The following is a 25070-nucleotide window of genomic DNA, read 5'->3' as shown; positions in this document are numbered from 1 at the left end:
CCCTGCCCTCTGTAGTCTGCCCAGCACCTTCCTAACATGCTGAAGGTGCCCTGGCCTTGAATGGCTGTAGATGACGATATCATCTAGGTAAGCAAGGGCAAACCCTTCTGCTCCTGCTAAGATATTATTCACCAGCCTCTGGAAAGTTGCTGGGGCATTCTTCATCCCAAAGGACATCTTTGTGAACTTATACAAGTCAAAAGGAGTCGCAAAGGCTGACTTCTCTCTAGCACTGGGAGTCAAGGGCACCTGCCAGTAACCCTTGGTAAGATCAGTGGTTGTAAGATACTTAGCCCCACCCAGCTGCTCTATGGCCTCATCTGTCCTAGGCATGGGGTAAGCATCTGATTCTGTGTGACTATTTAATTTCCTGTAGTCCACACAGAACCTGGTGCTGCCATCCTTCTTTGGCACCAGCACCACTGGGGAGGCCCAGGGACTGTTGGACTCTTGAATCACCCCTAGTTCCAACATCTCCTGTACCTCCTTCCTCAGAGTCTGTTTGACTCCCTCAGGCACTCTGTAAGGGGCCTGCCTAATAGGCCTTTGGGGTCCTGTATCCACCTGGTGCTGCACCAGGTGGGTGCACCCTGGTTTCCCAGTGAACATGTCCCCAAATTCCTGCAACACTGCTCGTATTTCTCGAACCTGGGTAGGAGATGGCTGCTGGGGCATTGCTACCCCTTCCACTGAGGTGTCAGGCTGAGCCTCACTGAGGAGATCAGTCCCCAGATCTCCCTCACACTCCTCCTGCAATCCACTGCAAATGTCAGCACAAGGGCCTCCCTATCATGGTAAGGTTTCATCATGTTAACATGGTACAGTTTGTACCTCTGCTGTCTGCCTAGCAGTTCAACCATGTAGTTAACATCACTTACCTTTCTTACCACCTTGTAGCGACCCTCCCAAGCTGCTTGCAGCTTGTTGTGTCTGACAGGAATGAGAATCATTACCTGCTGCCTCACAGCATACTCTCCAGCTCGAGCATTCCTGTCATACCACAGTTTTCCTGTTGCTGGGCTTCTGCCAGGTTCTCCTGGGTCAAGCCCATGAGTTCCCTGAGCCTTGTCCTGAGGTTTTGGACGTATGGCATAACAGTCTCCTTGCGAGTCTCACACTCACCTTCCCACTCATCTCGAATTAAATGTAGAGGTCCTCTCACCCTATGCCCTATGCCCAAACAGCAACTCAAAGAGCGAACACCCTGTGGATTCTTGGGGAACTTCTCTGTAAGCAAACAACAGATGGGACAAATATTTGTCCCACTCCGTCTTAAACTGATCTGCAAATGCCCATAGCATGGACTTGATTGTAGAGTTTAACCTCTCAACAAGACCATTAGTCTGGGGATGGTAGGGGGTGGTCTTCATGTGCTTCACCACAGGACTTCCACAGACAAGCCAGCAGGTCTGAAATAAAACTGGCACATCTTAGTCAGTAGTTCTTTTGAGAAACCTACCCTACTGAAAATCTCTAATAAAGCATTTGCTATCTTCCCTTTCTCAATGGAGGACAAAGCCACTGCCTCAGGGTATTGTGTAGCATTATCCACTACCACTAGGATATACGTTTTCCCTGTGGACCTTGGGGTACTCAGACGACCCACAATATCCATAGCTACTCTCTGAAATGGCTCCTCAATCACAGGCAAATGTATCAAAGGAGCTCTCACCTTGTCTCCTGCCTTGCCTACCTTTTGGCACTGCTCACAGGTCCTGCAGTACCCTGCTACTCCTCTGGAAATTCCAGACCAACAGAGGTTCTGCATAATACACCTCTTTGTACATTTTATGCCCATATGACCTGCAATGGGAATATCATGGGCTATTGTTAGAAACGCCAGACGGTAGGCTTTAGGCACTGCCAACTGCTGTACTCTCTCACCTTCTAGCCCTCCCTCAGGGGTCCACTCTCTGTATAGTAACCCTTTGCCCCAGTATACAGATTACCCCTTTCCTTGAGAATTAGGTGCCTCCCTAGCTACCTGCCTCATGCCTTGCTTTGTAGGGTCTGAGACCTGAGCCTGTCTCAACTCTCTCCTTCTAACCCTTCCCAGCTCCCCTTCAACAGGTAGTCTGGCATCCTCTGACAGTGGTGCCTCACTGTCAGCCTGGGTACTACTACTCACCTCTAACTTTGCAGTCATTCTGTCCAAGGGACCATCAGTACCCCCAAGCAGCTTTGGCTTACATTCAGTTTCACTGCTACAGAGTAGCTCCCTCCCTGAAGTAACCACTTCACCAGTCCTGGCTGCAAGTATGCAGTCTGTCTGGGTCTCCCCCAGACTACCAGACCCACATGCTCTTCTCCTTGCCTGACTGCGTGTAACTGCATAAGCACATAGTAATGCCTCATCCAAATCCTTCCCTCTCAGGACATCTGCAGAATGGTAGTTTAGTACTCCTGTTGTCTCAAGACAACCTACTGTTGGCATTTTGTCTTTCCCACTTACTGGCTCCCTCACCTTTGGTTCCCCACCTTGGCTCTGTGGACACCTGTATGCCACATGACCCCACTGGTTGCATTCAAAACATTTAACCCTAGCTCCTGAACATGTACCTAGACTAGTGGCTTCCCCTGCTACTGGCAAATTCTGTTGTGACAGTCTGTGCTGCCCACCATGGGTTCCTTTAGACCCATGAGCAGTACTGGGGGTTCCCTTCCTGTGCAGGGCTGCCCTGCTTGCCCAGGTATAGGTCTCCCTTCTTCCCCAACACATCTGAAGTAGCACATTGTTTATCAGCTAACCAGATCCTCATGTCCTCAGGCAAAGTGCTAAGGGCTTGTTCCCTTCCCAAAAGGTGTGCCAGCCCTTCAAGTGGTGACCTGACATCCACTCACCCACCTATGGAAATAAGTGCTCAATTCAGCAACATATTCACACACACTTTCATCTGCCTTGCGTCTATGCTCACAAAACTTTTTCCTGTACATTTCCGGTGTTAGCTTAAAAAGTTCTAAAAGACATTTCTTAACAGCAGTATAATCAAAACATGCAACGTCAGACATTTTAGCTAATGCAGTTACAGCTTTACCATGGAGTAAGGGGGTCAGGAACCGTACCCAGAGCCCTTGGTCAACTTCATACTGTTTATATACCCTCTCAAACATATGAATGAAACTATTAAAATTATCCCCCCCTTTAAACTGCGGAAGAAATGTACTCACCTTTTGTACTTCTGGGGTCCAGTTACTCCCTTCCCCATTATCTCCATGACTCTGACGAAAAGTCAGCATCTCCTTGTCATGCTGCCTCTGTCTCTTTTGTTCCTCAGCTTGCAGACGTAACAATTTCTCATTCTCCTCAGCCTGCAAACGTTGCAGTCTCTCATTTGCTTCTAATTCCATGTGCCTGGGATCCAACTCAAGTCTCTTTAGCTCCAGCTGGATTTTTAAGTCCACTGCAGAAAGGTCGAGCTGTCCATTCTCCGAGGGAATTATATCTCCACTGCCAGTCTGATTGTCCTCCTGGTTGCTGTTTTCTAATGCAGCTGTAACCAAGGATGCAATCAGGTCTGCCTTAGTCAGGTTTCCATGCACCAGTCCCCTAGCCTGGCACATATCTGCCAGCTGGCTCCTTGTCGGCTTTCCATTCTCCTCTGCTGACATGCTGCCTGCTCACCCTGATTAACTAAGCTAACAGAAATAAAACAATTGTGATCTGAACTCTTGAGTATTCACTGCATGGCTGTTTTAGAGTACAAAACACCTTCAAAGCTCACTGTACACAAGCTACAGGATTCACTCTACCCACACCACTACAAGTCAGTTAGTATTTGCTAACTAATTAACATGTGATGTGGATATCCCACAGCTGCCAAACACAAATGTGAGGATATCCCAACCACTACCACCAATTAATATGTGACGCCAGTGCCCTGGCCCAGCAATCAAGGAGCCTCAGTCCTCACCGCTAACACCAGAGAGGGCATCTCATATATGAGGAAAGGATAACAAATACACACAGTAAAGTGCAATTTCCTTAAGAGCACACAGAGATCACAGTCAGTCCGGGGTTGGTCGCTCCCTTGCTCCCCAGGTCCCCAATAAGACTCCCCACTGGCACAGCTATAGGGTCCAGATCTCAGCCTAGTTGGGCAAGCTAAAATCTCCAGCACCCTCTCTGTCCATCCAGTGTTTCGTGTCCCTGCCCATGTAGCTGACACACGCACACACTTTGAGATAAGAGTTTACTCAACCACACAGACACTTCTGGGGAAGGCTGACACAGGTTCTCCAGCTGTGCCCCCTTTTACCCAGACTATACAGTAGTAATTACTGCCACCACCCAGGTAATATTTATCAGCTACTCAAAGGCCCTTAAAAGGGTGCCCAATTATTACTGTGCAATATTATTATCCAATTGGTAGTATATCCCAGGGCTAAAGCTATAGGAGTGGCTTTGTACAATTTTACCAAAGGCATACAGGTACTCCAAAGAGCATAAATTATCTCTACACAAACCAGCCACAGTTAAAAGGTTTTAAAATATTTAATAATAAATAATTAAAACCACAAGACAATACTTTCTACTACACAGTCAGTGCTAGTCAAGAGAGTTCAGCGATCACACAGAAATACTTAAAATAAATCAGTAGTACAGTTCTGACATCACAGAAAACCACTTAGTCTTCTTCTTCTTTCGGCTTTTCCCGGTTAGGGGTCACCACAGCGGAACACCTGTCCACTCATGATTGGCAGTGGAGATGTTCTTCATTCCACATTGCTGCAGTCCTAACTATTGGGTAGTCCGCTGTCCAGTCGGCCCGAATACCAAAGTATATGGCTGACGTCGGTTAGGGCGCATTAGACTGACGTCAGTACATCAGGGTACTAATGCGCATGACCAACGCCATATCCTCAGTCCTTTTTGCCGCATGGTCCGATGCAGAAGCAGTTTTGCGAGTGCAGGTTGGCGTTCTGAAATTTTCTGAAGTCGGAGTTTCAGACCGAATCAAAGTTGGCTAAGTACCCCGTTGGGGAGCATTTTGGTTTTTTCTTGCCTCAGTATTTAACCGGATGTCAGAAAAAGTGAATAACTGTATTTCTTGTGGGAAACAGATACCTCATAGGGATTACCATACCTTGTGTATACCTTGTTTAGGGCCTGAGCACGACGTTGTTGGATGCCGCTCTTGTGCTAGATTTAACAAACGCACTATTAAGAGACGGTTAGACTGTGCCAGGTTAGTGTTTGGGAAGCGTTGTAATTATAAAATGCCATCGGATTCTCCGACGCCCGCTTCGTCCAAAAAAACGCAAGGACAAAACAGCAAAGCCTAGGGTTGATGAACCGGCAGTCCCGGACGTCGGTTCTTTAGAAGGCTCAGTGGAGCCAGAGGTTTTGCCAGGAGTTTCTTTGGAGTCTCAGGCAGAGACTTTACTGTTACAGGATGTGCCTTCTCAGGAGGTAGGCCAGGCTGAGGGGGCTTCTCAGGTAACTGTTCTTCCCTCTCTTCCCAAGGTAGTTAGAGCCACTCCTTCTGTTTCCAAAACTTCCTTGAGAGGTAGGCCAAGTTTAGCTTCAGTGGGGGCTTCTCCTAGCACTTCAGGTTCTGTGCCTAAGAAACATATGCTTAAAATGGCAGAAGATTTGATTACTATGATTAGAGGTTCTATGCCCCCTCCTGATAAGAGGCCTAGGGTGGAACCTGAGTTTGAGAGTTTTGAACAGTGTTCAGAGGCTTCTGAGTCTTCTGCGGAAGATTTGCAGGAGTATCCTCCTTATTCTGATTCTGATGTGGATGATTCCACTCCTACCGCTTCTCCTCCTGAGGATTTCTCATTTTCAGAGACTCTGCATTCCATGAGGGAGCACTTTAAATGGGAAGGCCAAGATTACTCTGATTCCAGGAAAAGGCTTAGGGAATTCTTGTTTTTGCCCCAGCATAGGCCCTTAGCTATACCTCTTGTGTTGAATGTGGTGGAAGATGTTTTTGCAGAGGCTTCCCTGAACCCTGATTCTTTGCCTCCTGCTCCTGTTAAACCTGATAGGTACTATAGGGTGCCTGAAGCTCATAAGTATCTTTTTAAGAGTCCTAGGGCAGACCCGGAAACTGTTTCTCAGGGACCTAAAGGTGTTAAGGCCTCTGTTGTTAAAAACCCTGTTCCCACTGATAAAGAGGCAAGGGCTTTGGATAGATGGGGAAAGAAAGTGTATACTTCTTCCACTTTAGCCATGAGGGCGTTGAATTGTCAGTTTCACATGCTAAAATATCAAAATTATCTCCTTTCACAATTGAAATCTAAGGTGGATGCTTTGGCGGAAGGTATTGAGTGTAAAGAGTTGCTGGATTTAGTTCATGTGTCTGAACAAGTGGGTAAGCATTCTTTGCAATGTGGTTTTGATGCTGTACAGGCCTCCTCGAGGGTGGCTGCCACTAGTTCTGTTCTTCGCAGGCATGCCTGGTTGAGGGATCAGAATTTAGCTGAGCATGTTAAGACAAGGATTTTGGATGCTCCTTTACAGTCTGATGTGTTGATGTTCTTCGTTCCACATTGCTGCAGTCCTTACTATTGGGGTAGTCCGCTGTCCAGTCGGCCCGAATACCAGAGTATATGGCTGACGTCGGTCAGGGCGCATTAGACTGACGTCAGTACGTCAGGGTACTAATGCGCATGACCGACGCCATATCCTCAGTCTTTTTTGCCGCATGGTCCGATGCAGAAGCAGTTTTGCGAGTGCAGGTTGGCGTTCTGAAATATTTCCGAAACCGGAGTTTCAGACCGAATCAGAGTTGGCTAAGTACCCGCTAGAACATTTTGGTTTTTCTTGCCTCAGTATTTAACCGGATGTCAGAAAAAGTGAATAACTGTATTTCTTGTGGGAAACAGATACCTCATAGGGATTACCATACCTTGTGTATACCTTGTTTAGGGCCTGAGCACGACGTTGTTGGTTGCCGCCTTGTGCTAGGTTTAACAAACGCACTATTAAGAGGAGGTTAGACTGTGCCAGGTTAGTGTTTGGGAAGCGTTGCAATTATAAAATGCCGCCGGATGCTCCGGCCCGCTTCGCCCAAGAAGCGCAAGGACAAAACAGCGAAGCCTAGGGTTGATGAACCGCAGTCCCGGACGCCGGTTCTTTAGAAGGCTCAGTGGAGCCAGAGGTTTTGCCAGGAGTTTCTATGGAGTCTCAGGCAGAAACTTTACTGTTACAGGATGTGCCTTCTCAGGAGCTAGGCCAGGCTGAGGGGCTTCTCAGGTAACTGTTCTTCCCTCTCTTCCCAAGGTAGTTAGAGCCTCTCCTTCTGTTGCCAAAACTTCTTTGAGAGGTAGGCCAAGTTCAGCTTCAGTGGGGGCTTCTCCTAGCATTTCGGTTCTGTACCTAAGAAACATATGCTTAAAATGGCAGAAGATTTGATTACTATGATTAGAGGTTCTATGCCCCTCCTGATAAGAGGCCTAGGGTGGAACCGAGTTTGATAGTTTTGAACAGTGTTCAGAGGCTTCTGAGTCTTCATGGAAGATTTGCAGGAGTATCCTCCTTATTCTGTTTCTGATGTGGATGATTCCACTCCTACAGCTTCTCCTCCTGAGGATTTCTCATTTTCAGAGACTCTGCATTCCATGAGGGAGCACTTTAAATGGGAAGGCCAGGATTACTCTGATTCCAGGAAAAGGCTTAGGGAATTCTTGTTTTACCCCAGCATAGGCCCTTAGCTATACCTCCTGTGTTGAATGTGGTGGAAGATGTTTTTGCAGAGGCTTCCTGAACCCTGACTCTTTGCCTCCTGCTCCTGTTAAACCTGATAGGTACTATAGGGTGCCCAAGCTCATAAGTATTTGTTTAAGAGTCCTAGGGCGGACCCAGAAACTGTTTCTCAGGGGCCTAAAGGTGTTAAGGCCTCTGTGGTTAAAAATCCTGTTCCCACTGATAAAGAGGCAAGGGCTTTGGATAGGTGGGGAAAGAAAGTGTATACTTCTTCCACTCTAGCCATGAGAGCGTTGAATTGTCAGTTTCACATGCTAAAATATCAAAATTATCTCCTTTCACAATTGAAATCTAAGGTGGATGCTTTGGCGGAAGGTATTGAGTGTAAAGAGTTGCTGGATTTGGTTCATGTGTCTGAACAAGTGGGTAAGCATTCTTTGCAATGTGGTTTTGATGCTGTACAGGCCTCCTCGAGGGTGGCTGCCACTAGTTCTGTTCTTCGCAGGCATGCCTGGTTGAGGGATCAGAATTTAGCTGAGCATGTTAAGACAAGGATTTTGGATGCTCCTTTACAGTCTGATGTGTTGTTTGGTTCGCCTGTGGAAGCAGTTTTAAAGAAAATGGAGGACAAAGCTAAGTCTATGCAAACTGTTAAACATTTTTGCAGGTGCAGCCACCAAGTTTAGTAGAAATTGGCCTGCTAAGGGGTGGACATATCCTGCTTATGATTCCCAGTCTAGGGGTAGGTCTAGACGTGGTAGGGGCAGAGCTCAAGGTTCTTAGGCCTAGAACAGGGAGTTCACCTGCTCAGACTTCTGGTGAGGGCAGGGGTCAGTCCTTTCGTAAACAGACCCAATGACCTGCCTTTTCAGCTGCCAGTAGATTCTCGTCTGGCAGCTCCTTTGGGAGGAAGACTGTCTCTTTTCAAAGAAAATTGGGATTTAATTACTCAAGACAGATGGGTGTTGGATATCATTCACCACGGTTACAGGTTTTATTTCCATACAATGCCCCTTTCAAAGGCATGCCAGACGCTCCTCCTCCACAAAGAAAAGAGGCTCACAAGCAAATTTCTCAGTTACTCCAGATGGGGGCCATTCAGCCAGTCCCTGTATCAGAAAGGGGCCTAGGATTTTATTCTCGCCTGTTCCTAGTACCAAAGAAGGGGAACACGTGGAGACCAATTTTGGATTTATCTCTCCTCAACACTTATCTGGACATTCCCAAGTTCAAGATGTTGACGTTACAACAGCTTTTACCTCTGCTGGGCAAAGATCACTGGATGGTAACTTTAGATCTCAAGGAAGCTTACCTTCATGTGCCTATAAGGCTAAGTTGCAGGAAGTATCTGCGGTTTTGAGCTGGAAATTCTCATTACCAGTTCTCTGCATTGCCCTTTGGCTTATCTACTGCGCCCAGAGTATTCACAAAGGTTCTGGCTCCAGTGATAGCTTATTTCAGGCTACAAGGAATTCAAATCTATCCTTACTTGGACGACTGCCTGATTCTGGCTCAAGAAAAGGAAGACCTTCTACAGCATCTGGAATATGTTATAGCAGTGCTAAGATGCCTAGGGTATTCTGTGAACGAAATAAAGTCCAGTCTAGTACCCTCTCAAGACATGTGCTTTCTGGGTGTGAGACTGAATACAGCAGCCCAGATGGCCTTTTTAACCCCGGACAAACAAAAGAGTCTATCACTTTACTTCCATCAACTATCTCATCAGTCCGTGCTGACTGCAAGGACAGTCCTTCAAGCATTAGGGTTCATGGCATCTTGTATTCTGGTGCTTCCCAATGCCAAACTGCATATGAGGAAGCTACAATGGTATCTCAAAATGTATGGACACAGCACTGCCAGGATTTGGACACTGTCATTCAAATAATACCTTGCCTTCAAAAAAGAATTTTTGTGGTGGGCTCAGGAATGTCACCTAAACAAGGGACTCTCTGTGACCCGCCAGAGGCGAGTCAGATTTTAACGACAGATGCCTCGGACATTGCTTGGGGAGCTCATCTAAATGGAAAGTGGATACAAGACAAGTGGCCTGCCAGACTACAGCATCTACATATCAACATGAAGGAGATGTTAGCAGTCCAGTTTGCATTAATGGCTTTCAAGGAGTTTCTTCTTCCAGGGCAGGTGTTGATTCTAACAGACAACACAACTGTCATGTGGTACATCAACAAGCAAGGGGGAACACATTCTTATCCTCTATGCAGGCAAGCAATGATTTTATGGGAGACTGCTAAGCTTGCAACTAACTCTTCAGGCAAGGTTTCTGCCAGGAGCACAGAACTCCTTAGCAGATGTGTTAAGCAGACAAATCATGGATCCCCACAAGTGGAAACTGGATCTTCATGTATTTCAGAAATTGACAGTGTCATGGGGAACTCCAGACATAGATCTGTTCGCTTCTCCACTAAACCACCAGCTGCCAAAGTTTTGCACAAAGGGGTTTCATCGCACAGCTTGGAAAGTGGATGCTCTGTCTTTCAGTTGGAAAAACCTTCATGTGTATGCCTTTCCACCTCTGCCTCTTCTTCCAAAGGTGCTATTAAAAGTCAGACAAGACAGGCCAAGGATGATTTTGATAGCTCCAGATTGGCCTCGGCAACACTGGTACCCACTACTAAGGAGTCTGGTAAGGAAGCCTCCATGGCCTTTACCTTTGATTCCTCATCTGTTATCTCAGAAGGACGGTCATCTGCTCAATGTCAAGCTTCACTCTCTTCATCTAACAGCCTGGCATATTCTGTGTTGAAACACAGCAGGTCTCAACTTCCTCAACAAGTTTTAAATGTGATTATGGAAGCTAGAAGACCTAGTACAAGGAAAGTGTACGGAGAAAAATGGAAGAGATTTTTATTTTGGAGTACAGCAAAGAATTTGGAGGTTTCTGAGCCTAATTTGAGTGTGGCTCTTCAATATCTTACTGAGTTATTGGACAAAGGTTTGTCCTTCTCTTCCATTAAGATTCATGCTGCAGCAATTTCAGCTCACTATGATTGTGACCCACCATTGTTTTCATCCTTTGTTCAAGCAGTTTCTTAGAGGGGCAAAGAATATAAGACCCCACGTAAAGCTCCTACTCCTGCTTGGGATCTCAATTTTGTGTTGGAAAAACTTACTCTACAACCTTTTGAGCCTGCGGCTACTGCTGAATTGAAATACTTGTCATGGAAGACTGCTTTTCTGTTGGCTATTACTTCTGCAAGAAGGGTGTCTGAGTTGCAGGCCCTTATGGCAGTAGAGCCCTTTTTGATTTTCCATAAGGATAGGGTATCATTACGTACTAATCCTTCCTTTATGCCTAAGGTGGTTTCTAGTGTGGCTTTAAACCAAACTATTCATTTGCCTACTTTTTATGCAGACCCCCAAAATAAAGGTGAAAAGATTTTGCACACTTTAGATGTACACAGGCAATTGCGTTATTATTTAAGCAGGACTAAGGATTTTAGGCAGTCTCAGCAGTTGTTTGTTTCTTTTGCTTTGAGTTCGCAGGGCAAGCCTGTGTCAAAACAAACTATTTCTAGGTGGATTGGGTTTTGCATTGCTTTCTGTTATTCCCATCATGGCAAGGAGATTCCAGCTGGGATTAGGCCTCATTCCACTAGGGCTACTGCCACTTCAACAGCATTTCTAAGGGGTGGCAACTAAGGATATTTTGAGGCAGCTACTTGGAGTTCAGTGCATACTTTCTCCAAGCATTATCACCTTCCTATCTACTCTAAGTCTAGGGCTGGTTTTGCCACAGCTGTTTTGCAAGGCATGTTGTCAGCTCCTACTTCTTTATGATTTGCCAGCCTCCCTTACCTCTGCTTTGGGATTCTACCCAATAGTAAGGACTGCAGCAATGTGGAACGAAGAACATAGTACAGTTTTGTACCTACCATAAATGTAGATGTTCGAGGATCCACATTGCTGCAGTCCAATTTACCCTCCCTCCTTCCCCTCTGTGTTTAGGGGTGGTTGTGTAGGTGAGGTTATATGTTGATATTTTTGTATATAATTTTTTGTATATATTGTACATAATTTTGGTGCAGGTATTTTGAGCCTTGTCTTTTTAGGGTCTTCTGACATCTGGGGCAAGAAAAGACTGAGGATATGACGTCGGTCATGCGCATTAGTACCCTGACGTACTGACGTCAGTCTAATGCGCCCTGACCGACGTCAGCCATATACTCTGGTATTCGGGCCGACTGGACAGCGGACTACCCCAATAGTAAGGACTGCAGCAATGTGGATCCTCGAACATCTACATTTATGGTAGGTACAAAACTGTACTTTTGGTTCGCCTGTGGAAGCAGTTTTAAAGAAAATGGAGGACAAAGCTAAGTCTATGCAAACTGTTAAAGATTTTTTGCAGGTGCAGCCACCGAAGTTTAGTAGAAATTGGCCTGCTAAGGGATGGACATATCCTGCTTATGATTCCCAGTCTAGGGGTAGGTCTAGACGTGGTAGGGGCAGAGCTCAAGGTTCTTTTAGGCCTAGAACAGGGAGTTCACCTGCTCAGACTTCTGGTGAGGGCAGGGGTCAGTCCTTTCGTAAACAGGCCCAATGACCTGCCTTTTCAGCTGCCAGTAGATTCTCGTCTGGCAGCTCCTTTGGGAGGAAGACTGTCTCTTTTCGAAGAAAATTGGGATTTAATTACTCAAGACAGATGGGTGTTGGATATCATTCACCACGGTTACAGGTTTTATTTCCATACATTGCCCCCTTTCAAAGGCATGCCAGACGTTCCTCCTCCACAAAGGAAAGAGGCTCACAAGCAAATTTCTCTGTTACTCCAAATAGGGGCCATTCAGCCAGTCCCTGTATCAGAAAGGGGCCTAGGATTTTATTCTCGCCTGTTCCTAGTACCAAAGAAGGGGAACACGTGGAGACCAATTTTGGATTTATCTATCCTCAACACTTATCTGGACATTCCCAAGTTCAAGATGTTGACGTTACAACAGCTTTTACCTCTGCTGGGCAAAGATCACTGGATGGTAACTTTAGATCTCAAGGAAGCTTACCTTCATGTGCCTATAAGGCTAAGTTGCAGGAAGTATCTGCGTTTTCGAGCTGGAAATTCTCATTATCAGTTCTCTGCATTGCCCTTTGGCTTATCTACTGCCCAGAGTATTCACAAAGGTTCTGGCTCCAGTGATAGCTTACTTCAGGCTAAAAGGAATTCAAATCTATCCTTACTTGGACGACTGCCTGATTCTGGCTCAAGAAAAGGAAGACCTTCTACAGCATCTGGAATATGTTATAGCAGTGCTAAGATGCCTAGGGTATTCTGTGAACGAAATAAAGTCCAGTCTAGTACCCTCTCAAGACATGTGCTTTCTGGGTGTGAGACTGAATACAGCAGCCCAGATGGCCTTTTAACCCCGGACAAACAAAAGAGTCTATCCCTTTACTTCCATCAACTATCTCATCAGTCCGTGCTGACTGCAAGGACAGTCCTTCAAGCATTAGGGTTCATGGCATCTTGTATTCTGGTGCTTCCCAATGCCAAACTGCATATGAGGAAGCTGCAATGGTATCTCAAAATGTATGGACACAGCACTGCCAGGATTTGGACACTGTCATTCAAATAATACCTTGCCTTCAAAAGAATTTTTGTGGTGGGCTCAGGAATGTCACCTAAACAAGGGACTCTCTGTGACCCGGCCAGAGGCGAGTCAGATTTTAACGACAGATGCCTCGGACATTGCTTGGGGAGCTCATCTAAATGGAAAGTGGATACAAGACAAGTGGCCTGCCAGACTACAGCATCTACATATCAACATGAAGGAGATGTTAGCAGTCCAGTTTGCATTAATGGCTTTCAAGGAGTTACTTCTTCCAGGGCAGGTGTTGATTCTAACAGACAACACAACTGTCATGTGGTACATCAACAAACAAGGGGAACACATTCTTATCCTCTATGCAGGCAAGCAATGATTTTATGGGAGACTGCGCTCAGCTTGCAACTAACTCTTCAGGCAAGGTTTCTGCCGAGCACAGAACTCCTTAGCAGATGTGTTAAGCAGACAACTCATGGATCCCCACGAGTGGAAACTGGATCTTCATGTATTTCAGAAATTGACAGTGTCATGGGGAACTCCAGACATAGATCTGTTCGCTTCTCCACTAAACCACCAGCTGCCAAAGTTTTGCACAAAGGGGTTTCATCACACAGCTTGGAAAGTGGATGCTCTTTCTTTCAGTTGGAAAAATCTTCATGTGTATGCCTTTCCACCTCTGCCTCTTCTTCCAAAGGTGCTCTTAAAGGTCAGACAAGACAAGCCACGGATGATTTTAATAGCTCCAGATTGGCCTCGGCAACACTGGTACCCACTACTAAGGAGTCTGGTAAGGAAGCCTCCATGGCCTTTACCTTTGATTCCACATCTGTTATCTCAGAAGGACGGTCATCTGCTCAATGTCAAGCTTCACTCTCTTCATCTAACAGCCTGGCATATTCTGTGTTGAAACACAGCAGGTCTCAACTTCCTCAACAAGTTTTAAATGTGATTATGGAAGCTAGAAGACCTAGTACAAGGAAAGTGTACGAGAAAAATGGAAGAGATTTTTATTTTGGAGTACAGCAAAGAATTTGGAGATTTCTGAGCCTAATTTGAGTGTGGCTCTTCAATATCTTACTGAGTTATTGGACAAAGGTTTGTCCTTCTCTTCCATTAAGATTCATGCTGCAGCAATTTCAGCTCACTATGATTGTGACCCACCATTGTTTTCGCATCCTTTGTTCAAGCAGTTTCTTAGAGGGCAAAGAATATAAGACCCCAATGAGAGCTCCTACTCCTGCTTGGGATCTCAATTTTGTGTTGGAAAAACTTACTCTACAACCTTTTGAGCCTGCGGCTACTGCTGAATTGAAATACTTGTCATGGAAGACTGCTTTTCTGTTGGCTATTACTTCTGCAAGAAGGGTGTCTGAGTTGCAGGCCCTTATGGCAGTAGAGCCCTTTTGATTTTCCATAAGGATAGGGTATCATTACGTACTAATCCTTCCTTTATGCCTAAGGTGGTTTCTAGTGTGGCTTTAAACCAAACTATTCATTTGCCTACTTTTTATGCAGACCCCCAAAATAAAGGGGAAAAGATTTTGCACACTTTAGATGTACACAGGCAATTGCGTTATTATTTAAGCAGGACTAAGGATTTTAGGCAGTCTCAGCAGTTGTTTGTTTCTTTTGCTTTGAGTTCAGAGGGCAAGCCTGTGTCAAAACAAACTATTTCTAGGTGGATTGGGTTTTGCATTGCATTTTGTTATTCCCATCATGGCAAGGAGATTCCAGCTGGGATTAGGCCTCATTCTACTAGGGCTACTGCCACTTCAACAGCATTTCTAAGGGGGATGGCAACTAAGGATATTTTGGAGGCAGCTACTTGGAGTTCAGTGCATACTTTCTCTAAGCATTATCACCTTCCTCTCTACTCTAAGTCTAGGGCTGGTTTTGCCACAGCTATTTTGCAAGGCATGTTGTCAGCTCCTGCTTCTTTATGATTTGCCAGCCTCCCTTACCTCTGCTTTGGGATTCTACCCAATAGTTAGGACTGCAGCAATGTGGAATGAAGAACATAGTACAGTTTTGTACCTACCATAAATGTAGATGTTCGAGGATCCACATTGCTGCAGTCCAATTTCCTCCCTCCTTGCCCTCTGTGTTTAGGGGTGGTTGTGTAGGTGAGGTTATATGCTGATAATTTTGTATATATTGTACATATTTTTGGTGCAGGTATATTGGGCCTTGTCTTTTTAGGGTCTTCTGACATCTGGGGCAAGAAAAGACTGAGGATATGGCGTCGGTCATGCGCATTAGTACCCTGACGTACTGACGTCAGTCTAATGCGCCCTGACCGACGTCAGCCATATACTTTGGTATTCGGGCCGACTGGACAGCGGACTACCCAATAGTTAGGACTGCAGCAATGTGGATCCTCGAACATCTACATTTATGGTAGGTACAAAACTGTACTTTTTACAGTGTCGAATTGCTAGCCCGGCACCCAACCTTCCACAGAAGGCACACACATGCACACACTCACACCTAAGGCCAATTTAGAGTGTCCAATCCACCTACAACATGTCTTTGGGATGTGGGAGGAAACGGGAGTAGCCGGAGAAAACCCACGCGACCACAGGGAGGACATACAGACTCCGCGCAGAAGGCACCCCAGCCAAGGATCGAACCGGAGAACCTCTTGCTGTGAGGCAGCAACACTAACTACAAGAAAACACACTTCTAAAATAACTTACTTATAGAGCAAGGCAGAGTGCTGTGAGTTGGATAGTCAAGGCAAAATGCTTAATAATCTTTGGTTCTCATTGTTTATATTGAAACAGCAGTTATGATAAAACATTACATCATCTTTTACACTTTCCTGTTGTTCCCAGGCTGACAGAAACTGCATTTACATTATTTTATAGTTAGAGCAATAAAGGACATTCCACATGTAAATTCTGGTCATTAACTTTAGCCTTAGAATAATAGGCAGGATGCTTACTCCAGACTCATCGACTCCAAATTCTAACTTCAAAGGAACAGACATAAAGTAATTTTAATTTTAAAGGACCAACAAGAAATGCTTGACTTAGCTTTCTTTACAGCAGAGGGCAATGTTGCCACATTGTTTTAAGTTCAACATCAGTATTTACAAATGATAGAATTATGTACCAAATCTAGTTGACTAGGCTGGCTACCAGTCTTCACAGTAAATTACAAGGATAGAGCTCTGATTAAGGCCCAAGTGACTTGGGTTCAGTTAGTGGCTCAGTTGACTAACGGAGAAGCAGACATGGATGGGCATTCGTCAGTGATGATCTCCAAGATGAGGCATGGCTAAAGAAGGGGATTTGCCCTTGGACATAATCAACAAGTGCAGAAGGCAGGGAAGGAAGTGGGTAGGACAAATAAAGAAAAAAAAAAACAAAACTGATGGATGCAAAGACGACCGAGTCCTCAGGATGCCCTTAAGATCCACAACCGGCGAATGCTCCCCGACACTCCATCAGTCACCTGAACCACTAATCGAACCTGGGTGTTAGTCAGGGCTTCATCCCTCTACACCACTGGAGGAGGAAATAATAGTCTTAGAGTTGAGTTAGAGTTGAGGACAGTCTTCCTAGTGTTACAAGAACTTCTTGACTTCCTTCCTTGGGGCACAATATCCATCCAAACAGACAACATAACTGTAGTTTGACATATCCACAAGCAGAGGGAACCATATCCTATCTTTTGCGTCAGGAACAGGAAGCATTGAGGGTCTGATAATGGGGTGATGGCATCACATTACTTTCTGATTGCAGCACACATTTCAGAGGTTTTCAGTTGTCTGACAGGCTTAGTAGAGATACACAAATGCCTTATGAGTGATCCTTCAACCCAGCGACAGCCAACAAAATTATCATTTGCTGGGGCACCCCTTGCTGTGACCTGTTTGCCACCCCTCACAACACCAAATGCAGCAGTTTCTTTGCATTGATCCCCCCCTCCAGAACATCCACAAAGTGATGTTGTCTCTGCAATGGTCCACCTGGTCTTCTTTACAGTTATTCTGCTGTTCCCCTAATGTCCAAGTTTTTGCAGGAAGTCCTCAAGTGCAAGGCAACAGTCATCCTCATAATAGACCACTATTGGCCCAGACAAATGTGTTTTCCCCTTCTAAGGCCTTATTTGAAGTATCGCCTTAGCTCCTGGATCCTGTTCCAGATTTGATGTCTCACCCCTCGGGGATCCTCACCCAGACCTTCACAGCTTTAAGCTAACCATTTGGTTTCTTCAGTTTCTCTAATGGCTAAAGACAAGAAGTTGTCAGGATTCTAACAACTTCACAGAAACCTTAAATCTCCTCCCCCCCAAAAAAAAAAAATTTACCACAGTAAGTGGAGAAGATTTGTTTGTTGGGCTTGCTTACAAAACATTGACCCTTTTTCAATATCTATAGTGGGCATTCATTTAGTTCTTAGCTCTCTGATTCAGGTTTCTTCACCATCAGTCAAATTAGCACCTATTTCCACTTTTCACATTGGCTTTCATGAGCATTGTCTAGCTTCACATAAAGTATGCAAGGCATTTCGTAAAGGTACCATGTGATAGTGTTCAGTCTCGCCGTTTGTTCTTACACATGGGTTCGGAGCCGATCCTCGGCTCCGTGTCGGCCGCTTGCAAGCTCTGCATCGAGAAGAAGCTCGAGACAACCTAATACCCAAAATCCCCCTCTGCCTTTACCTCAGATCTAGTTTGCCGCTGCTGCGTTCGCATCACTGGGATCTAGCTCGAGCAACTTCAGATAAGAAATAACTTTTATTATTGTTATTTTTGAGAAAAAATTATTCTAAAAGTACTTTTGGTGACATAGTGTATGCGTGTGTGGTAAGGTAGAAATACTCGGTACCGTTAAGTTTAATTAAACTTGTTAGAGTTTTTCGGGCCTTCCACTCCTTACTTGAATTTGACAACCAGACTGACTTATATATCAGATTCGACACTTTTTACTGGATTTGTCTCTCTACTGGACTTGACTTTTTCTTCTCTTACCTGTTTTTTTCTTAAGATGTCTGAGAAAATTAAATCAGGTTTTAAACGTTGCCAGTGTGGCCAAAAAATGTCAGTTACTGACAACCATAGTTCCTGTGTCTACTGCCTTGGCCCTCTCCACTTACAAGAGAACTGTTCAATTTGTCACTCTTTTAGTGGGAGGGTCATGACAGATAGGCGCAGGAAACTCATGGACAGGGGGTTATTAAAACCTTCCTTTCAGGAGGCTCTGGATGCTTCAGACCAGGCATCCAAATCCTCGAAGGAATCGAAGACGTCGGAGCCCAAGTCATCGGCTCCGAGCTCTTCGAGTAAAGTTAGATCACCGGTTCCACAGACTTCAGGGCCGAGTGTTCAACTGTTGTCAGTTCCCGAGCCTCGAGTCTTGGAACCGGTGATGGAGCTCCCTCCCTCGACTCTATTGAGGTCGGCTCCGTCTTCGGTTCCTTCGACCCGTTCTTCTTCTAAGCTCTCCGATGTCGATGTGGATCGTGTGGTGCAGAAGTTATTGGAGCATTCGGCCCTATCCAAACTTATTTCGGTTTCCACCCAGTTGGTGTCGAAACTTGAAGGCCTCCCATTGTCTCCATCCATTCCTCCTCCGAGACCTGTCCAGTCTTTGGAGCCGGAAGAGGTTGATCTTCTGATTGTGGAGCCCTCGGGTCCAGAACTGTCTCTTTCTCGGTCTGTTCCTCTCACCTCGACTCCGTCGGATCCGGTACCGGAGTCTCGGAGCCGACGATCTGTCCTTGGTTCCGGGCCGAGAGTCGAACCGACGTTCGGTTCCGACTCTTCCCTCGGGCCTCGGCGGATCGATTCGGCTCCGTCCTCGGGGTCGATGCCTTCGGTGCCTGTCTCGGGGATTCTTCCCATTTCTTCGGAACTGGGAGATTCTTCGACTCGGGACCCGGGGTCCTTCGATCTCATGAGGAAGGTGTTGTCTACCCAGACAACCACATCAGTAGAAGCAACCTCTCCTCCCCATAAAGGGCCGTTATCCTCCTCTGCACCCACGGCTACATCCAAGCGTCGAGCACCAGTGTCTCAGCCACCCCTGGAGGGTGCCCCCTCTTCCTCGGAGGCTTCTTCGGATGCTCCCCACAAAGAAGTTCCTAGGAAAAGATTGTGTAAGAGGAGACACTTAGATTCTCCACAAGAATCTTTGACATCCGATACTGACTTGGATGAGTCAGAAGGGTCCCCAAAGTCACCTTCAGAAGATGTCTCCTTCTCTGACATCTTGGAGATCCTGAAACAGAGAGGTGACTGGCAGTCCCTTCCCCCTTCTGAGGATGAGTCAGTCTTGCTGAAGGCATTTGGTGCTCGCCCTTCCTCCTCCTGGGTCACTCCGCCCTTCGATGAATTAATGGAACTTATTGCTCGAAGGGCATGGGAGGCTCCTGACACAGTGGAACCAGTCCCTAGGAAGCCTAATAAGTATATCACTGCACCCCAGGACAAGGCTTACTTGACAAAAGGAGTTCCAGTGGACGCTATGGTGGTGGCAGCGGCCACAAAAAAGGAGATGTCGGAATCTTCCTCATCTGTCCATCCCCTAATAAAGATTCTAGGACGATGGACAGGTATGGGAAGCGCATTTTTAGTTCAGCGGCTTTTTCCATGCGATCCCTGAACTATTTAACCCACTTTACACGACTACAGAGGGATCTAGTCAAAGAGTTGGGAGATACCCTCCAGGGTACTACAGATGCTGCTGTCTCAGAGAAAGTGACAGCGCAACTTAATACCCTTACATCCATTGTGAACTCGTCCATGAGGCTGATCTCTTACGCAGCCGAAGGTTCGAGTAGGGCAGCAGCTTCAGCGATTGCTCTTCGCAGACAATCCTGGATGCGCTTATGTTCATTTGCGGAAGCCTTCAAGTCTTCCTTTACTAACGCCCCATTTGACGGTGCCACTCTTTTTGGCCCCAAAGTAAAGGAGACCCTTACCCGGTGTGAGCAGGAGGGAAAGACTCTGTCTGCTGTCGGAGTCCGTTTTTCCACCCCATCCAGACCGTACCCCAAAGGGCAACGTGGTGGAAAAATGTGGTTTCGAAAACCCCAAGGATCTTTCCCAGGCACACAGGGTGATGCCCCTTCTAGAGGCAGAGGAGGGGGCAGAAGTGGAAGACGCCGCTCTGGCGGCAGAGGGGGTCCACAGAATCAAGGTGACAGGGATACACTCCCTGTTAACCTTTCCAGCACTCCTGAGAGGAGGCCCGACTGTCCTGCTCTGGAGGCAGTCGGGGGTCGCTTAGCTTTATACCCTCAGGCCTGGCAAAACATAACTACAGACAAGTGGGTAAAAAGCGTGGTTACCAGAGGTTACAATATACCATTTCTATCCTATACCATTCCAAAGAAAAGACTCCCAGATGTGCCACCCCATCTGCGAGAGCCAGCAGCTATAGAAATTTCAAAGCTGCTAGAGAAAAGAGTCATCCAACCAGTCCCAGCGGACCAAAGAGGATTCGGAACTTACTCAAGGTTCTTTTTAGTTCCAAAGAAAACAGGGGACTGGAGGCCCATTCTGGACCTAAGCGACCTCAATACCTTCGTCAAGAAAGAAAAGTTCCGAATGGTCACGCTTCAATCGATCCTTCCATTCTTACAGAAGGACGACTGGATGTGCTCAATAGATCTGAAGGATGCATACTACCACATCAAAATGGCCAGGGCATCCAGAGATCATTTGCGCTTCCGGCTGGGTGCCAGTCACTTTCAGTTTCGAGCCCTGCCCTTTGGTCTGACCTCAGCCCCCAGGGTCTTCACCAAATGCATGGCAGTGGTAGCGTCTCACTTGAGACGCCTAGGATTCCAGGTGTTTCCGTATCTGGACGACTGGCTCCTTTCTGCCACCACCCAGCATCAACTAGTACAGGCCAGAGACTACACTCTTCAACTGTGTGTTCACCTCGGAATTTCCGTAAACTTCGGAAGATCCTTACTACAGCCATCACAGTGTATCTTATTCATAGGAGCGGAATTAGATACACATCAGTTAATTCTAAGACTTCCTCCAGAAAGGATACTTTCACTTCAGACTCACATACGTCTTCTTCTTTTGTCCAGGAAATCCCCAGCAAAACTGGTACTGAAGGTTTTGGGACTCATGTCAGCTTCTCTTATTGCAATACCCTTGGGAAGACTGCACATGAGAGTCCTACAATGGCTACTGTTTGCACAATGGTCGTTCCAACAACTACCTCTGACACACGAGATTCTCATAACAAACACATGCAAATCACACCTAAACTGGTGGCTTCAGACTTGCAACCTTTCCAAGGGGAGACCATTTGTGCTACCCACACCGACAGCTACGGTGACCACAGACGCTTCCCTGATAGGGCGGGAGGGCATCTTTCAGGGACAGACAGTCCAAGGCGAATGGACCAATTTAGAGTACAATCTGCACATCAATGTTCTAGAGTTGAGGGCAGTGTTTCTAGCGTTGCAACACTTTGCTCCCCTTCTTCCTCTGGGAACTATTGCAGTTCAGACGGACAACATGTCTGTAGTCTGGTACATAAACAAGCAAGGGGGAACCAAGTCCTATCAGCTATGCAGAGAGGCCATGAGAATCTGGCAATGGGCGGAGTCCACGGGTCGCTTTCTGATAGCAACGCACATCCCGGGGTCATCCAACGTCATAGCCGACAGGCTGAGCAGAGCAATACTGTTACCGCACGAGTGGTCCCTAAAACAGTCAGTTGCGAAAAAGATTTTTCGCACGTGGGGCCAGCCTTCCTGCGATCTGTTTGCGTCTCCAATGAACGCCAAATGCAGGAGCTACTTTGCCCTATTACCCCCTCCAGGGGAAGTCCCCAGGGACGCACTGATTCACGATTGGCCCCCGGGTCTCCTGTACGCATTTCCTCCCTTCCCCCTGATCACAAAGTTTCTCCAGAAAGCCAACAACCTACACAGGACAATAATCCTCATTGCCCCATTCTGGTCTCGTCAAATTTGGTTCCCCTTCCTTTTGACACACTGCATTCGGGGACCCTGGATCCTGGACCCAGAGTCAGATCTATTGACTCACTCGTCAGGGGCTCCCCACCCCTCGCTCTTGTCCCTCCATCTAGCAGCTTGGCTGCTCCAATTCCCAACTTAGCCAGGTCTGATCTTCTTTCACCTGCAGTTCAGAATATATTAGTGGCTTCTCATAAAGCTTCCACTACTAAAACATATACTAGTAAATGGAAGCGCTTTGTATTCTGGGCAAATGCACAGCAAGTGGACCCTGTTATAGCTCCTTTGAATAAAATATTAGAGTTTTTAACAGAATTGTTCCATCAGGGTGCTTCTCCTGCCACATTAAGAGTTCAATTGGCTGCCATTTCTAATTTCCATGTGGAAGAATGTGGGGCTCCTGTTATGGCCCACAGACTTTGTAAAGCCTTTTTAAAGGGTCTTTTCATATTAGACCACCAATTAGATCTCCTACGCCACCTTGGAGTCTAAACTTATTATTATCTAAGTTGATGCTGCCCCTTTGAACCAGCCTCCTCTTGCCCATTGAAATTTTTGTCGTGGAAGACTCTCTTTTTGGTAGCCATTACATCCGCTAGGCGAGTATCTGAACTTCAAGCTCTCTTCATTAAACACCCTTATTTGATCTTTCACTCTGACAGAGTTTCTCTTCGCACTAATTCATCCTTCCTTCCTAAAGTTTGTTCTGTTAACAATATTAATCAGTCCATTGAATTACCCACTTTCTTCAAGAATCACTCCAATAAAATGGAGTATATGTTACACAAATTAGATGTCCACAGACAACTAAGGTTTTACTTGGATAGAACAAAGGATCACAGGAAATCTGATCAACTTTTTGTAGCCTTTGCTGATAACAGAAAAGGAGTAGCGGTTACTAAAAGAACTCTTTCTAAGTGGTTAACGGATTGTATCATCTATGTCTATGATTCTTCAGATCAAACTCTTTTGCACAAACCCAAAGGACATTCCACAAGGTCAGTGTCTACATCCTTGGCTCATGCAGCTCGCCTACCACTAGACGCTATTTGTGCGGCTGCTACTTGGTCTAAACCACATACATTCATTTCTCATTATAAGGTAGACAAGGTTTCTAGGGACAGGGCAACCTTTGGTTCCACTGTGCTCAAGAACGTCCTTCCGTGAGTTCCTCAGGAACAAGGAGCTAGGGACGCTACCCATGTGTAAGAACAAACGGCGAGATTGAACACTATCACATATAGAAGTTATGTCCTTACCATAACGTTCCATGTGGAGTGTTCATCTCGCTTTGTTCTTACATTCCCACCCTCCCACCCTTAGGAAGAACGCTCAGTTTGGTGCCTGGTCTGGGGCATTCTGCTTCTGCATTGCAGTTGTTGTATATATGGTTGACATGTATATATATATATATATATATATATATATATATATATATATGTATATATATAGACTCTTAGTTTCTGTGCATATGTGATATTGGCATGAGTGTTTCTCTCTCTGACTGCTGGTTTGCTTGCAAACTAGATCTGAGGTAAAGGCAGAGGGGGATTGTGGGTATTAGGTTGTCTCGAGCTTCTTCTCGATGCAGAGCTTGCAAGCGGCCGACACGGAGCCGAGGATCGGCTCCGAACCCATGTGTAAGAACAAAGGCGAGATGAACACTCCACATGGAACGTTATGGTAAGGACATAACTTCTATTTACTGTTGAGGCTACTAGTTAGAGACCCAGTTCTTCCTTAGGACTTAAAGTTTGTACAGGAGACTCTCACTAAACTGCCTTTTGAACCAGCTTTTGTATCAAAACTTAAATATCTTTTTTTGAAAACCATCTCTGTAGCTATTAATTCTGCAAGAAGAACTTTGGAACTCCACACCCTGTCTTCATTTCCCCTTTACTTGATTTTCCACAAAGACAGTTTCCTTAAGGACAAATCCCTCATTTGTTTCCAAAGTTGCTTCAGTTTGTAATATGTCTCAGCTCATTCACTTAACATTCTTCTTTCCTCATTATGAGAATAAAGGAGAATATATACTACATATTCTGGGTGAACATAAACAATTATATTTCCACCTTAACAGAATAAAAGAGTAAACAGAACACACAGCCAATCCAACTGGGAAAAAAAACAAGAAAAACCTAGCCAAGCTAGAGTTTGCAATGTGTGATTCCTTGAAACCTCTTGTAAAAGATAATTATGGAATATATGCAAATGATCCCTTAAGGACACCAGGTGTTTCAGCTGTATGGCGGTTCTGAATGCCCATGACTTTTTTTAAAATCGATTACTGGACAAATTCAGGCCAATGACTCCAAACTCCACTAGCTGTGGGCATGCATGTTTCCGTCTTGTTTTGACATCATCAGCACAGCGTAAGTGAACTGTTTGGCTGACCTTTAGAAACAGAGGGTTGTTGTACCCAGCTTTTGCCCCCAATTATTAAGGTGTCTGCAAATTATCTTTCTGGATTCTGTTAATATGTTCAGATATTCTACAGCCATGACACATAATTATGCCTCCTTTTATGACATAAATTTTCATTTATAATAACTTTCCCATATGATGTTTCATGTCCTTAGGCTGCTTCTTTCCCTTCTCTTCTGCCCCAGTTAGCCCTCACTTCTTAGTTTCCTATATCACTCTTGGAGGCTCATCTTTCCAGGAGAAGCTCTGTCTTTTGAAGATCATTTCTTTGGAGGAAAGAAGATATGAGCATAATCCAAGAAGCCAATTCTGGATTGTATTAATGCAGGCCCAACCTCTATGGATTCCAGAGTAAGGATTCAAAGTGTACACCAGAATTTTTGTCTAGATATATTTGAGTTCATGTAGCCTCACGCCTGCACTACTGGTAAATGTGGTATCATATGCATCATCTTGAATATAAAATCCTCAGTAAGTCGT

General features: G+C 45.6%; 1 protein-coding gene across 1 annotated transcript in view; it reads left to right on the top strand.

The window, feature by feature from the left end:
• Positions 1-25070, top strand: part of PRR11 (proline rich 11) — an 868944-nt gene that overhangs the window by 384963 nt on the left and 458911 nt on the right. The gene's annotated exons all lie outside the window — the stretch shown is intronic.

Source organism: Protopterus annectens, chromosome 13.part0 (genome assembly GCF_019279795.1).
Source record: "Protopterus annectens isolate FY-2018-M chromosome 13.part0, PAN1.0, whole genome shotgun sequence".
In the NCBI taxonomy this organism is placed as follows: domain Eukaryota; kingdom Metazoa; phylum Chordata; order Ceratodontiformes; family Protopteridae; genus Protopterus; species Protopterus annectens.
This window is presented reverse-complemented; position numbering and strand designations above follow the sequence as displayed.